Here is a 14,909-nt window from a genome sequence, read left to right as displayed (position 1 = left end):
GCCCTCCACTACGGCACCTATTCTTCCTTTCTTCTTTCACTCCCTCCTTTATCTCTTCCCTTACGGCGCGGTTCAGGTGTCCAAAGATATATGAGACAGAAACTGCGCCATTTCCTGTCTCCAAAAACCAATTATTATTATTATTATTATTATTATTATTATTATTATTATTATTATTATTATTATTATTATTATTATTATTATTATTATTATTATTATTATCATTATTATTATTATTATTAGCCCAGTTTTCACGTTCATTTCGTGAGGATGGTGTCAATTTTCTTCGCTCTAGTTTTCCTAATCGTCTTCGCCGTAATCAAGGCGTACTAATACACAAATCGACCGCCTCGGGCGTGCACACAGAGATGCGGGTCATGGTGACGTGGAAACAAGTGGCAGGGCGAGCCCGAAGCGGCGAGAGAGTCGTGACGTCATTTCGTGAAGCACTGCCGGACGCCACGCAAAATTGTCGTTGCCAAAAGTGAGGCGGTATCGGGAAACCTATGTCAGCTTTCGATTAGCCCCCCCCCCCCCCCCCCATCCCCCTGCTTCTTTATTAGAAATGCGCCTGAGTTTCGAAATGAAGGGTTCCTCTGCTTCATCTTTAAGTTTTCCACAAATAAGGCGCTTGCTATTTATGTGTGTTCTTGTGCCCAGGACGGATAATTCTGAGATGGTGGCATAAAATTAGCAACATTTCTTGTTCGGCGCCAAGCATGCTTTACTGTTTCTTGCCCGGCTTTCGCTCGTTATGTCCCGCGGGTAATTACAAACTTTTACCCCACGGTAATGTGAGCCGACCGGCGCGCCCACGCTGATTAGCCTTCTCAAAGAATTTCTTTGGAAAGAAAAGAAGAGTGCTCGCATTCCCTTGGGTTGCTGCAGGAGGAACGCTGTGATTCCTGCTTCTCTGCTCCCCCGTCGTCGGGTCGGTCTCGTCACTTTTAAATTGGAAAATCCTTACCCTTTTTCTCTATATGTGCATGCTGCTCAGACATTTGTGAGGTTCAGACCTTTCACTGGCATGGGAAAACAACCAGGGCGTGGTGTGTGTCCTTTGACTTTACTAAAATGACAAGCGGCAATATGAATGTAGCAAGGAACACTTGTGTAATGTGTCATAAGGGAACGTTTGTGGCAGTATGCGAGCTTTCGCGTCCCAAAGCGACGCATCGGCTATCAGGAACGCTGTAGTGGAGAGCTGCAGATTATTTTAGATCACCTCTTGTACTTTAACGTGCGCTGACACAGCACAACGCACGGGTGTTTGTTACTGTTGAAGCAGTAGAGCTTCCTCTCAGCCGCTTAGCCTTTGTCGGCCAGATCCTTCTATGTGCCCACCAGTTCTTAGGCAGTCTGCTTTGGATAAAAGAGGGGCCACCTTGGTCAAAAACCCTTGTGCTGTCATCACAAACTGCCCACCGGATTGAGAACAAATGGCTCACTGCCGCAGGTGGCTCTTCAATTAATGATTAGAGCCGAGAGGTTGCTCTGCAAGTGCAGCCTGGGTCTCAGAGGCCACCGGTGGCAGCACCTGTCATCGCAGGGCAGTGCCGCATCGCTCCCAGTGATCCATGAATTTAAAGTGGACAGTTACCAATTCCGCATTCGTGAACATTAACCAATTAACGCTTATAGCGTCACACTCTTAAGGCGGAGCTGAAGGGTCCCCTGCAGTTTTAGCGAGCTAGCACTGAAGCCCACACTCACTGATTTCTCCGATATTTGTCTGAAACCTGCTTGGTCTTGAAAACGCAGCCTCGAAGCGAAACCAAAAGTGCGTGAGCACCTGAATGGAGTTTGGCCTAACGATGTTAAATCGTCCATCATTTCTTCTGCATCTTCGGCTTCAAATGGAGCCGCTGCGGCCGGCATCGAATGCCGGCGACTTAAAGGTCAGCACCAGAACGCCAAAGCTATAGAGGTACTGCGGTGGATACATAAAGAAAATCTGTTTTTTTCATGGTCCGGGGTTCAAGCCCGGGGTTCAAAGCTGTTAGCTTTCCTTTGCAGCCGTGTAGCTGCGCTTGGGTGGATGCCAATTAGTAATTGCTCCTTTATTACAAATCTACTCCACCTAAGAGGATTCCCCTAAACATTTGACCTATAGTTAATTTATGCTCAACATGTTATGCGAGTTTTGTGTAAAGCGCTACCAGACCAATTTAAGGATAAAAATAGCATCTATAGAAATGTCTCTACCAGCAAGTAATCAAGGCTTTACTAAAAATTTAACACCCTACACAGCAACGCGAAAATCGGCCCACGAAACTTAACAAATGTGACTTTATGGCAGAATCTCTAACTTGCAGAACACATAGGAAAGACGAAGAAAATGCCCCGCGGCATTTACTCTCTTTGCTTCTTTTTTCTTCCTAAAAGAAAGGGCGAGCTGCTAGGAGCACGGCTCTTTTGGTTTGTCGCAGAATGCAGCGAGAAGAGGTCTCCTTGCCCAATTTTTATGCGATATTCTTTTGCTGCCGCGTCCATGGCCCCATATAAGCTAGCCAGATTTCTTCGTGTTCTGTCGGGTCACCCGGAAAGCGAGAGCACACGGATCTGCAGCAAACACGGCCCCCAGATTGGGGACTACGAGAAACAAGTAAACGCCCCAGCGCATATTTATCACTGTTTGGCGCCAGTATCAAAACAGACGAAAGGAATGGAAGGTTGGGAAGGCAAAGGCGACCTTGGGGAGAAAGGGGAGCGTGATTTCACCATCAGCCAAAGGAAGGCCCACGCCGTCTGACTCCCCAGTTGCGAAAGCACGCTCGGCATAGCTTGGCTTCTTTTATTCCGCCTACTGGCTCCCGATTTAGACGACGACTACGACCAGAACGAATCGCCTCTCCCGGGTGGACGCTCCCCGGGGGTAGACCGAGCGGCTCACGGACATGATGGGATGGAGCGCTTCGCCTTTTGCTTCATTCCCTCCATGTCACTTCAATAGGCGCCGGCATGCTGGCGTGCCTTCTCTTCCCGATTTGATTCCCATAGTATAGAATCGCATTCAGCCGCGAGTCGTCCGTCTTGCCTTTTTTTTTTTCGTTCTACTTGCGGACGGCCACCTTCTGTTCTCGCAGCCGTTGTGTTCCGCATCACGCTATCTTTTCAATTTCACTGCCACGGAGATCACCTCATTGCTGGCTCTCCTTTTATGTTTACACTACCCATGGCGAAGCGGAGACACTGGCTCAACATTTTGAAGGCCTCGTATTAGGCCTAGTGTTTGTGTACCCGTCCGTTCTTGCGCTTGTTTTGAATACGGAAACGATCCCCTTGGTGCGCATAAGGCCAAACGTTTTTTTTTTTTTCATTTATCTTTTTCTACTTTAGTTATTTCGTTGTCTCTTTCTCAAAAGAAGGTAAATTTTTTTCTTCTGTTGTTCGTGTGACCGTCTCCCTAGAGGACCCCCTATGCCAGGTTCGTTTCCGCTATCCACCCGCGGTACAACCCACGGCAGTCCCTGCAGGGCCAGTTGCGTGTAGTTCACGCTTTTTGCGTTAACCCCGCGCCAACGGGATGTGACAGCTTCAGGGTAGAAACGTCACTGGTATGGACACGGTACTCTGTCCCACCAGTCACTCCTGTCTCTCTGTTTGGGAAATTTAAGGACACAGCTGAAACAGGCGAACTGAACCAATTAAAAAACAAAGACAAATAGCTTCGCTTCATTCACCCCCATGGTCAAGCGGACATCTGGTAGATTTTTGTCTCGAGGAGGTTGCAGTGTTTGCCCCATTTTTGTTTTTTCCCTGCCCGGCTTGTCTCTAGCGTTTTTTTTTGTGCTACTCCTTTCTTTTTCTTTTTTCTAGATGGCCTCCGCTCTGTCGCAGCTTTTCTTCTGCCCTCTTCAACCTTTAGCTACCATATTGTACTTCATCTTTTGTGAAGCGGCGAGTCAAGGAGGGAAAATAGTAAAAAGAGCAATACAGCTAGGGAGTTTTTCGGATGCTGAGCTAGTTCCGTCAAGGAAGGCAGACGTATAGATCGGAGTTGCTCTCTTCTATATCCATCAATGTGAGCCACAATGCTGCGTAAAATCGGAGAAGTGGCCCCTAGTACTTCACGCTTATATAGTGAACCCGACGCCCAACATTTTGAGCAGTTATTTCCTTTTCTTGCGTGCCATTCACCAGAAACTTTCCTTGCGCCCAGCTTGACGATGTAAAATATCAACTGGTTCGTAATTATTTTGCTTACAGGTTTATTACATCCGAGCACCTCTCCACAGTTCACAGCTTTGTTACTGGCGCGCTCGGGTGAAGCATTTGACGGCATTCTTTGCAAGGCTAACACCATCTGTTGCGACTGCGACTACTGTACATTTACAACTAGTAGTATAAGTACTAATAATTGTACTACTACTACCACCACCACCACTACTGCTACTATTACTACTACTGCTGCTACTACTACTAAAATTACAAATGCTACTATAAATACGTCTAGCAGTATTACCTCGTCCGCTGCTACCACTACTATTATTACTGCCAGCAACTTTTACTACTACTAACACTACTACATATACTACTAACAGCGCTAATACTGCTACTGCTACCACTACTACTACTATTGGTAACACAACTACTATCAATACAATTATTAATTGTACTACTACTGTTATTACTACCACGGTTGCTGCTATTAAATCTACCACAACTACCGCTAAGTGAGAGCGTCCTGTGAGGATAATATTGCCGCGAATATTTGCAGTGTTTGTTCATTTTTCAAATCTGCCGCGACACCACTTTATCGCTTTGTTTGCGACGCAAGACGCGACTAGATTTATCTCGATTGATCGCAGCCAGGCAAAGCTGATTCTACGTTGTTTCGGAATGTTCTAGTAACTTTGCGCCCTTTATCTCGAAGGTTCGCTATCAGCCTTAAATTGAGCACGGCCGACAGCGGCGGGCATTCTGTTCGACGACCGCCGAGCACGCTTGTCGCTTCGCCGCCGCCGAGTGATTCAGTCCATTTTGGGTGCAAGTCAGCCCAATAAACAGTTCTTTTAGAAGACCCTTTCGTCCGTCTTAATCGCTGCTTCGACTGCCGTCACCACTACGTGACATCTGGTGGAGGTGCTGGGTAGCCTTCCATGTTCCGGACGCCCCCTTCAAGTCGTGAGCCCAGCCCTGAGCGCTTCACACCCGAGGACGAACCAGCAGCTCAGCGAGCCAGCCGACGTCTCCAGGGAGAGGGGCCTGAGTTTGGGAAACTGCCGGACCGCACCAGACAGCGAAAAGACGCTGCTACGAGCACCGCAACCTCGCCGAAGATGTCGACACCGATCATACTACAGCAGCCGCGGGTGCCGCCAACTTTCAGTGGATCCCTAGTCGAAGACCCTGAAGAATGGTTGGACCAATTTGAGCGCGTGGCGTCATTCAACAAGTGGGATGATGCGGCAAAGATTGGACACGTTTTTTTCTCATTGGATGGCTCCGCACGCACGTGGTACGAAAACTACGAGGCGTCCCTTACGACATGGGAGCTATTCAAGAGAGAACTATTGAAGGTATTCACCAGTGTCGTGAGGAAAGAAAGAGCCGAACGACTCCTTGAGTCCAGGATCCAGCTTCCGAATGAGCCCGTCCGCAGTTACGTCGAGGAGATAAAGCGCCTATTTCGCCGCGCCGATCCCGGGATGACCGAGGAAAAGAAAGTTCAGTTTTTAATGCGCGGCGTAAAAGAACAACTCTTTGCAAGCCTCGTCCGCCAGCCGCCAAAAACAGTCGAGGAGTTTATGCAAGAAGCCTGCACGATTGAGAAGACCCTCGACGTTCGAGCTCGGCAGTACAATCGCCCTTCCTCTGCCTGCGCAATCCGTTCGGACACGCCGACCACCACCAGCGACAGCTTGCGGGAAGTTATCCGCGAAATCGTCCGAGAGGAGCTACGCCGATTACTGCCATCTTCCCCACAGCCACAAGCAGCGACTCTGATGGATGTGGTACGGGAAGAAGTGCAACAGGCACTTGGCACCCCGACGGCCACAGAACCCCAGGCCATGACCTACGCCGCTGCAGTAAGTACTGCTCAGCCCCAGCGACAACCCCCACGTCCTCCCCGAGATGAGCCAATCGTTCCACAACGCCGCCTCCCAGCCCCCGCCCGCCCAGCCTATGACCGACGCTCAAGCCCCAGGAAATGCGACGCCTGGAGGACTTCCGACAACCGGCCGTTGTGCTTCCATTGCGGTGAGGCCGGCCACATTCTTCGTCACTGCCCGTACCGACGTATCGGTCTTCGAGGATTTGCCGTTAACGCCCCACGACCACGCTTCGGACAACGTCCGCACGAAATCGACGAGTACCTGCGTCGAGAAGAGTACACGCCGAACCGCTTTTCGCGCTCACCATCGCCGTCAACCTCGCGCTTTGCGTCGCCACGCCGCAGCTACGCAGCCGCGGTACGAGGAAGGTCGCCCAGCCCCCGTAGGGGAAACTAAAGGCAGCAACCTCTGGAGGTGAGGTTGCTCACGAGCTAAACGCCGAAGATCCTCCACCGACCACGTCCCATGCAGACGCTGCACCCGCGACGCCGCATGAAGAACCGACACTCGCTGCACCGACGCCGCACACAATGAGAACCTCGACCCCGACGCAAGCTACCTTGAAATCGACGCCGCCACCCAGAGGAGCTTCGACCACACGCCCAACCCGTGACTCGCATACGCGACGAAGCCGTGACCCGACGCCGAGAGCGACATGCAATGCAAGAGCCAAGACCTCCGACCTAAAAGTGACTGTCGACGGCCGGAAAGTTACCGCTCTAGTCGACACAGGAGCCGATTACTCGGTGATGAATGGAACATTCGCTGCGCAGCTTAGAAAAGTCACAACGGCTTGGGACGGCCCACAAATTTGCACCGCTGGGGGCCACCTCATTACGCCATCAGGACGATGCACAGCGCGAGTGACTGTCAAAGGACATACCTATCCTGCGACCTTTGTTGTGCTACCGCAATGCTCCCGCGAAGTGATCTTGGGTATAGATTTCCTTAATGAGCATCAGGCGATCATCGACCTGCGATCCAAGCTGATCACGCTTTCGACGGACGAAGCCATCGCTTCAATGAAAACTCAGAAAAATCACGTTGCCCTAAGTGTCCTGGAGGAAGAAGTGAGCGTCCCACCCCGTTCAAGCGTTATCGTGACCGTAGGCGCCACGAAAGCCATAAACACTGAAGCCATCATCGAGGGGAACATGCAGTTACTACTAGATCGAGGAATCAGCATCGCAAGAGGCATCGTACATTTCCGCAATGGCCAGGCCGAAGTACTGCTGACTAACATCAGCGAAGAATACCGGCATATTAACAGAGGAACGACGATTGCTTTCTACGACGAAATATCTGACGTACGAGACTCCTTCGCCCTCTCCGACCCCTCCGCAGAAGATCCGCCTGACCAAGAGAACTCGCCCACTTTCGACATCAACCCAGCCCTACACCGGAACAGACAAGACCAGATCCGCAATCTGCTTCAAAACTACAGTGAGTGCTTTTCGACATCGCCGAAGGTGCGACAGACGCCAATTGCCAAGCATCGCATTATAACGGATCAACACGTCCGACCTCTCCGTCAAAGCCCCTATCGTGTGTCTCCGCGAGAACGACAAGCTATCCGGAGCCAAGTCGAAGAAATGCTTCGCGACGACGTCATCCAGCCTTCAAACAGCCCATGGGCGGCACCGGTTGTTCTAGTGAGAAAGAAAGACGGCGCACTTCGATTCTGCGTGGATTACCGCCGCTTGAACAACATAAGAAGGACGTCTACCCCCTCCCCCGCATCGACGACACACTGGACCGCCTCTGTAACGCCAAATATTTCTCATCGATGGACCTCAAGAGCGGCTACTGGAAAATTGAGGTCGACGAAAGAGATCGCGAGAAGACAGCATTCATAACTCCGGATGGGCTGTTTGAGTTCAAGGTGATGCCATTTGGTCTCTGTTCCGCACCAGCGACGTTTCAGCGAGTAATGGATACAGTGCTGGCAGGCCTGAAGTGGCAAATTTGTCTGGTATATTTAGATGACGTCGTTGTCTTCGCCTCGAACTTTGAAGAGCACCTCAAAAGACTTCGAACAGTACTAGACGCAATCAAGTCGTCTGGCCTAACCTTGAAAGCAGAGAAATGCCACTTTGCCTATGAAGAGCTGCTGTTTCTAGGCCACATCGTTAGCAAGGAAGGAGTACGCCCAGACCCGCAGAAAACAGCTGCTATTGAACAGTTTCAACCGCCGGCCGATAAGAAAGCAGTGCGCAGATTTCTCGGACTATGCGCAAATATTACCGACGATTTGTGAAAAACATTTCGCGCATCGGCGAGCCCCTGACCCAACTGACGAAGGCAGACGTGCCGTTTAAATGGGAAGCGCCGCAAGCAGAAGCCTTCAAGGAACTTCAGCGTCGTTTACAGTCCCCACCGATCTTTGCGCATTTTGATGAAAACGCCGATACTGAAGTTCATACCGACGCAAGCAGCGTGGGACTAGGCGCCGTTCTCGTTCAAAAAAGTGACGGGCTGGAGAAGGTCATCGCATACGCTAGCCGTTCCCTTTCCAAGGCCGAGGCTAACTATTCGACCACTGAGAAGGAGTGCCTTGCCATCATCTGGGCTACGTCGAAATTCCGCCCCTACCTCTACGGACGGCCGTTCAAGGTGGTCAGCGACCACCACACGCTCTGCTGGCTTGCCAATTTGAAGGATCCCTCTGGCCGACTCGCTCGATGGAGTCTGCGTCTCCAGGAGTTTGACGTCACCGTCGTTTACAAGTCCGGACGCAAGCACACTGACGCCGATTGCCTCTCACGAGCCCCTGTAGATGCACCGCCGTTGGACGACGATGAGGACGCCTTCCTGGGACCCATCAGCGCAAGCTCTTTTGCTCAGCAGCAACGCTCGGACCCCAAACTAAAAGGCCTCATCGAGTACCTGGAAGGCAAGGTTTCTTCACCCCCCGCTTCATTCAAGCGAGGACTGTCTTCCTTCTGTGTGCAGAATGAGGTTCTTGTGAAGAAGAACTTTACAGCGAACAAAACAGCCTACCTCCTTGTTGTACCTACTTGTCTCCGCGAAGAAATTCTTCAGGCTTCACACGACGAGCCGACAGCTGGACATCTCGGGTTTACTCGCACCCTCCGCCGCATTCAAGACAAGTATTACTGGCCCCGACTGTCTGCCGATGTCGCACACTATGTGAAAACATGCCGAGATTGTCAGCGACGAAAGACTCCTCCCACACGACCAGCAGGATTTCTGAACCCCATTGAACCTCTCTCAAGGCCCTTTCAGCAGATTGGCATGGACTTGCTTGGCCCTTTTCCAACGTCAACATCTGGAAATAAGTGGATCATCATAGTGACCGACTACCTGACCCGCTACGCCGAGGCGAAAGCCCTACCGAACGGAACAGCAGCAGAAGTGGCCAAATTTTTCGTGGAGTGCATTCTTCGACACGGCGCCCCCGATGTGCTCATCACGGACAGAGGAACAGCATTTACGGCGGAACTCACGCAAGCCATCCTGCGCTACAGCCAAACCAGCCACCGGAGGACAACTGCATACCATCCGCAGACCAACGGACTGACCGAGCGCCTGAACAAAACCATCGCCGATATGCTCGCTATGTATGTCGATGCCGAACATAAAACCTGGGATGTCATCCTGCCTTACGTCGTCTTCGCCTACAACACCGCAGTGCAGGAGACCACCCAGATGACGCCTTTTAGGCTCGTCCATGGCAGGGATGCCACGACCACGCTAGACGCCATGCTGCCCAACGTTGCAGAAGAAGAGAACGTCGACGTTGCCGCCTACCTTCAACGCGCAGAAGAAGCTCGAAGGCTTGCCCGATTACGGATCAAAGATCAGCAGCGCTCCGACGCCAGACGCTACAACCTACGAAGACGCAACGCGGAATACAAGCCAGGAGGCCAAGTCTGGGTGTGGACGCCCATTCGCCGCCGTGGATTGAGTGAAAAGCTTTTGCGCCGCTATTTCAGCCCGTACAAGGTTCTTCGTCGGCTGGGTGAACTGGATTATGAAGTCATCCCTGACGCAATGACTGCATCCCAGCGACGCCGCGTACGACCAGAAGTTGTCCATGTAGTCCGTCTTAAGCCGTATTACGCGCGCTAAATGCCGTTCCTTTTCATGCTCTATTTTCGCAAGATCCGTTTTTTCCCTTACTAGTCGCATTATTTGTTTTAATGCATCGGGTCGATGCTTCTTTGAGAGGGGAGTAATGCCGCGAATATTTGCAGTGTTTTTTCATTTTTCAAATCTGCCGCGACACCACTTTATCGCTTTGTTTGCGACGCAAGACGCGACTAGATTTATCTCGATTGATCGCAGCCAGGCAAAGCTGATTCTACGTTGTTCCGGAATGTTCTAGTAACTTTGCGCCCTTTATCTCGAAGGTTCGCTATCAGCTTTAAATTGAGCACGGCCGACAGCGGCGGGCATTCTGTTCGACGACCGCCGAGCACGCTTGTCGCTTCGCCGCCGCCGAGTGATTCAGTCCATTTTGGGTGCAAGTCAGCCCAATAAACAGTTCTTTTAGAAGACCCTTTCGTCCGTCTTCATCGCTGCTTCGACTGCCGTCACCACTACGTGACAATATTACTCCGAGGCCAACCTCAAGATACCATTTGCTACGTTCTGGTTTTGAGGACAAGCATAGCTGGTGTCAGCGTTCCCCTATCTTCTGCACGAGGAACGACCCATGTGAGTACACTGGATGAGAATGAAATTTCCGGGAGTTTTTTTTTTGCTTTCAAAAACACAACGCAAATGTATAAAGATCCTTAGTCTATTATTTTGTTAGTCGACGTTTTTCTCCTTCACGAGATTGGGCGGTTGCATTAATTGAACATAGCCATAATTTCAGCAGGTTCCATTCCTGTCGCTCGCAAAGCTTCTCTGCACTGCACAAAAGGACGCATGTTCCAAAGTGCTAGCACTCCTGAAGTATTTAGCACTAAAATTTTCTCCACATTGCACATGTGCCGCCTTCGAAGAAATCAATCGGGGTGTAGTTTCCCGGCTGCAGCCACAAGAACTTCGGCCGATCGATTGAATAAGCCGGCCACTGCTGCCCGTCGGGCGCAACAGGTCGCCTGCGAGAAAATGAAGATGCCAAGGTCAGGTTCATTTCTTACAGAATGTCCGCATGCCTCTTAGTCGAAAAAATGCCGATTATACAGGAAGGCAATCGCGACACATATGCATACGAATTAAAGCTTAGCCTGGCTTAACCATCCCCATTTTAAAGGCTACGGGACTGAGGTCCTGATAAATAATGTGATTGAGCAATAGGCATCTACGGATGCAAGAATTATGTAGACTACGTTATGTAAAGCTGTTAAAGATATAAATGGCTATGAATTTCGGGCGGAACAAATAAAAACAAGCTCTAGGAACAACAGAATACTATCCCTGTGCCTTAACTAAAGAGTTACAATGCATATTGCACATTAAGAATAGGAGAGCTTGAAGTGTTGCATGACGTCATATTTGAAACCACCGACTCTTTGCTTCCTTAACTTTGCATGAAAGTTATGCGCAATTAAATGCGCTATCTTGACGTAAACCTTTGTCTGCCGTTAACACAAGATATTGCTTACGCAAGTCAGCACTATAACTGTGCATCTCTGACCGTGTCGGAAAAGAAAATCTCTAAGCCGTCTAGTCAGGAGCAAAGCAAGCTTAGCCAACCAGCCAATCGGCGACGTCGGCCGAGATAACATGCTACCAGAGATACCGAGAGCACATGTGTCTTGAAAATTCACCCGAGACCTCTGTACAAGGAGCGCCAACTGCCCACGGAATGAGGAAGCTAGCGGCATTAAAAACAGGTTTTGCGTTGTCCTTTAAGCGTTATTCACACGGGGGACATCGGCGCGAATGGATGTGCATAGGAGGTGTGCAACGTCACCGATCCGCCCCGCACAGCCACCGTATCTTCGCAAAACTGAGCTTTGATGAAACAAAAACAAAACCATAAAACAGGTCTAGATCAATATGCCAAGTTTTCAGTGAGGATTATCAGTCATCTAATGTTTGCACGGCGGCTCTCAGCCTCTTCCTAGAAGTTAAAGAAAACACACCGTCCAGCAGTTCATTGGAGGCAGAAGAAACACAGCACGACCTTATAGCTTTGCCTTACTGAGTTAGCAGTTTTGGAGTAACATAACGGGGAATATGTCTTCATATTTTTGTGCCTATATCTGCTATTGCAAAAATATTTTACCGCTACGTTCTGCTTGAATAGGCTGTCAAAGAAAGACAAGCTGGCTGCTTGTAATACGCTGTATGAGATTTTTTTTTCTTTCGGCGTATAAGGAACACTTTTCCGTTATTTTTAAAAACCCTATAAATTCTACTTTTCTACGTGTGAGAGCAGCTGAAGAAGCAGCACATACCTTATCTAAGCGCGCTATACCCTAATGCGTGGACGACAAATTTTCTGATATAAAAAACTGAATTTTTTTCAAATTAAAGAGCAAGTATGTAACACTTCTGAACATTTTGCAAATGTGTGCTAATGTGTTTTCCATGGGAAATCGTACTTCTTAAGCCAAGGTACTTAACAGGCGGCACACTGGTTACAGGCGCGCAACACCATTTGTTACAGTTTGAGGCATGCAAGAAGCTGGAGCCTTCATTTGTGTGGATTGCGGTAACAAACATGTCTAGATTATGTGCTATTGGTTTAAATTAAGTTAGAAGCAAGCCAAAGTAGCATCCATTTAACCTATAGACAAAACGGCGGAAGCAAGTCATGTTCAGAAAAACCTTATTATTACACGTGAAGCAACCTGTGGCCTAAAAGATATACGCAACAACTGCACACTAGCAGATGCATGATTAAAAGCTGAACACGAACTTACCTGAAAAAAAGAACTATGAATTAGCGGTAACACATCTGATATCCGCTGCAGATATCGCTGGTAAGTTTCACGAGAAAGTTTTCGGCTGATGACAGGGGCTTAAGGTTAGAATTGATGCTGTTGATGCGCATATGTCTGGAATAACGTTGAGCACGCCTTCCTTTCGCTCTTTACTAAAGGACTTACAGTGATTTTCTTAAATTTGTTGCAGTTGTTTTACCATAAAAATAAGCAAGTGGACTTATTGTGCAGCCATCAGCTATGAGTACAAGGCATGGGTTTAAATTACTCGAATCTTTGCTAGCGGGCAAAAGCAGAGACGGCTCTTGAGCTCCAGGTCATTCGTAAATTTCTTGCAATATTTTTCGCGGAGGCCGTCAAATAGTATAAGCACTGTTAAAGAATTAACTCGTATGAAGCTATTCATTCTGCTTACAGAGCCCCACTTTAGTAATATTACTTGAGATCAGAATTTTCAATATTATGCAAACTCGTTAGCAAGACACTTTCGTTAGCACGAATGATTACAGCTGCCACTAACCCATCTCGAGCAAAGGACACCAGCATCTCCATCACCAACGCGCTCAGTTGTCGGTCTTCATCGGTATAACTATCAGTGTCCAAGTAAGGAATACCAAAATAGTACGGAATGTCTTGCATGTGAATGATGCGCATCCATTCTGGCACTGTCGACTTCTCAGATCGATGGGCGAACACGATACCGTAGACTTTGCCTCCTTCTTGCGAATTGTCCTCGCTAAAAAACTTGGTCGGACAGTAAACATAGTGTTTGCCTATAAAGTCAGTCACTCTTTGCCTCTGCGCTGTCTTCGTGTCAGATTGGCCGTCATCCAAGTAAGCTAACCCCAAAGGAAAGATCTTCGTTTTTAGCCAGTTCCAAAGGATCTTCCTTATGGCAGTCATAAACTGAGAATAATTGTAGCCGCTTACGTCGTCCTCAGCCAGCTGGCTGTCAGACTGCATGACAAAAGACAGAGCACCCTCATTTAGCACAACTGAAACCAGTGCTTGAACAGCTGCGTAAAGCCCGTTTTCGCTAGCAACAGACGGCAAGTTGGGTACGTACTCAGTGTTGAAGGTTGGGAGAAAACCGAGAACTTTTGGCTGCGTCACATTTTCGGTAGCGTCAATTATGTCTTCGGCCAGGTTACTTCGAAGGCACTCGAGAACTTTGTCTGGGTGTGTTGTGAGGTCCTGGAAAGCATTCACGCAACCGAGAGCTGCCGAAACGGCATTGGCCTTTGCAATGCTTTCGAACACGGAGTCGACGAACGCGTTTGTAGTGATCGTCCCGCTCATGCAGAATATTCGACGGAAGAGGCCCCTACTGAATGGAGACATGAGGTGAAGATGAATGGACATGGCCCCAGAGCTTTCTCCGAACAAAGTTACTAGTTCTGGATCTCCGCCGAACGCCTGTATATTTTTCTGCACCCACTGCATCACCAGCAGCTGATCCCACAAGCCCACGTTTCCGGGGGCTCCTTCGTCGTTCGCGTCCAGAAAACCAAAAATGCCAACCCGGAAATTGCACGACACGACGACAACGTCATGTAGAGCAGGCAACACGCAGCCATTGTAGTTCGATTGATAAGCCGACCCAACCTTAAAAATTCCCCCGTAAAACCAGACCAGGACCGGCAGTTTTGCCTCGCCTGATGCTTCAGGCGTCCACACGTTTAAATACAGGCAGTCTTCGGAGAGAGCCGTCGGTATATCGAATACCCAAGGAAGCCGAGGCTGCATGCAGGAATCCTTGACGTGCGTGGCATTGTAGACTCCACCCCATGGAGAAGCGGACTGTGGCTTGAGGAACCGCAGCGACCCGAGGGGTGGTGTTGCATATGGGATACCGAGGAATACTTCGATGTGCTTTCCAAGTACGGTTTCAGGGTAGCCTTGCACAAGTCCGTTACTGGTGGAGACGATCACGGCATCCAATTCCAAAGCCCAGGAAAGTAATAATGCCACGACAAACGAGTTA

General features: G+C 49.3%; 1 pseudogene across 1 annotated transcript in view; it reads right to left on the bottom strand.

Annotated features, from left to right (window-relative positions):
- Nucleotides 1-10,952: 10,952 nt before the first annotated feature.
- The window catches only part of LOC144136352 (cholinesterase-like), a 21,511-nt pseudogene continuing 17,554 nt past the window's right edge, over nt 10,953-14,909 (bottom strand). Inside the window, exons 3-4 of the transcript XR_013315598.1 lie at nt 13,446-14,909; nt 10,953-11,131 (exon numbers count right to left, since the gene is read on the bottom strand). The exon at nt 13,446-14,909 is cut by the window's right edge and continues 36 nt beyond it. The product of XR_013315598.1 is annotated as a cholinesterase-like (transcript). The remainder of the gene's footprint in view (nt 11,132-13,445) is intronic.

The sequence above is a fragment of the Amblyomma americanum genome, chromosome 6, assembly GCF_052857255.1.
Source record: "Amblyomma americanum isolate KBUSLIRL-KWMA chromosome 6, ASM5285725v1, whole genome shotgun sequence".
Classification (NCBI taxonomy): Eukaryota; Metazoa; Arthropoda; class Arachnida; order Ixodida; family Ixodidae; genus Amblyomma; species Amblyomma americanum.
This window is presented reverse-complemented; position numbering and strand designations above follow the sequence as displayed.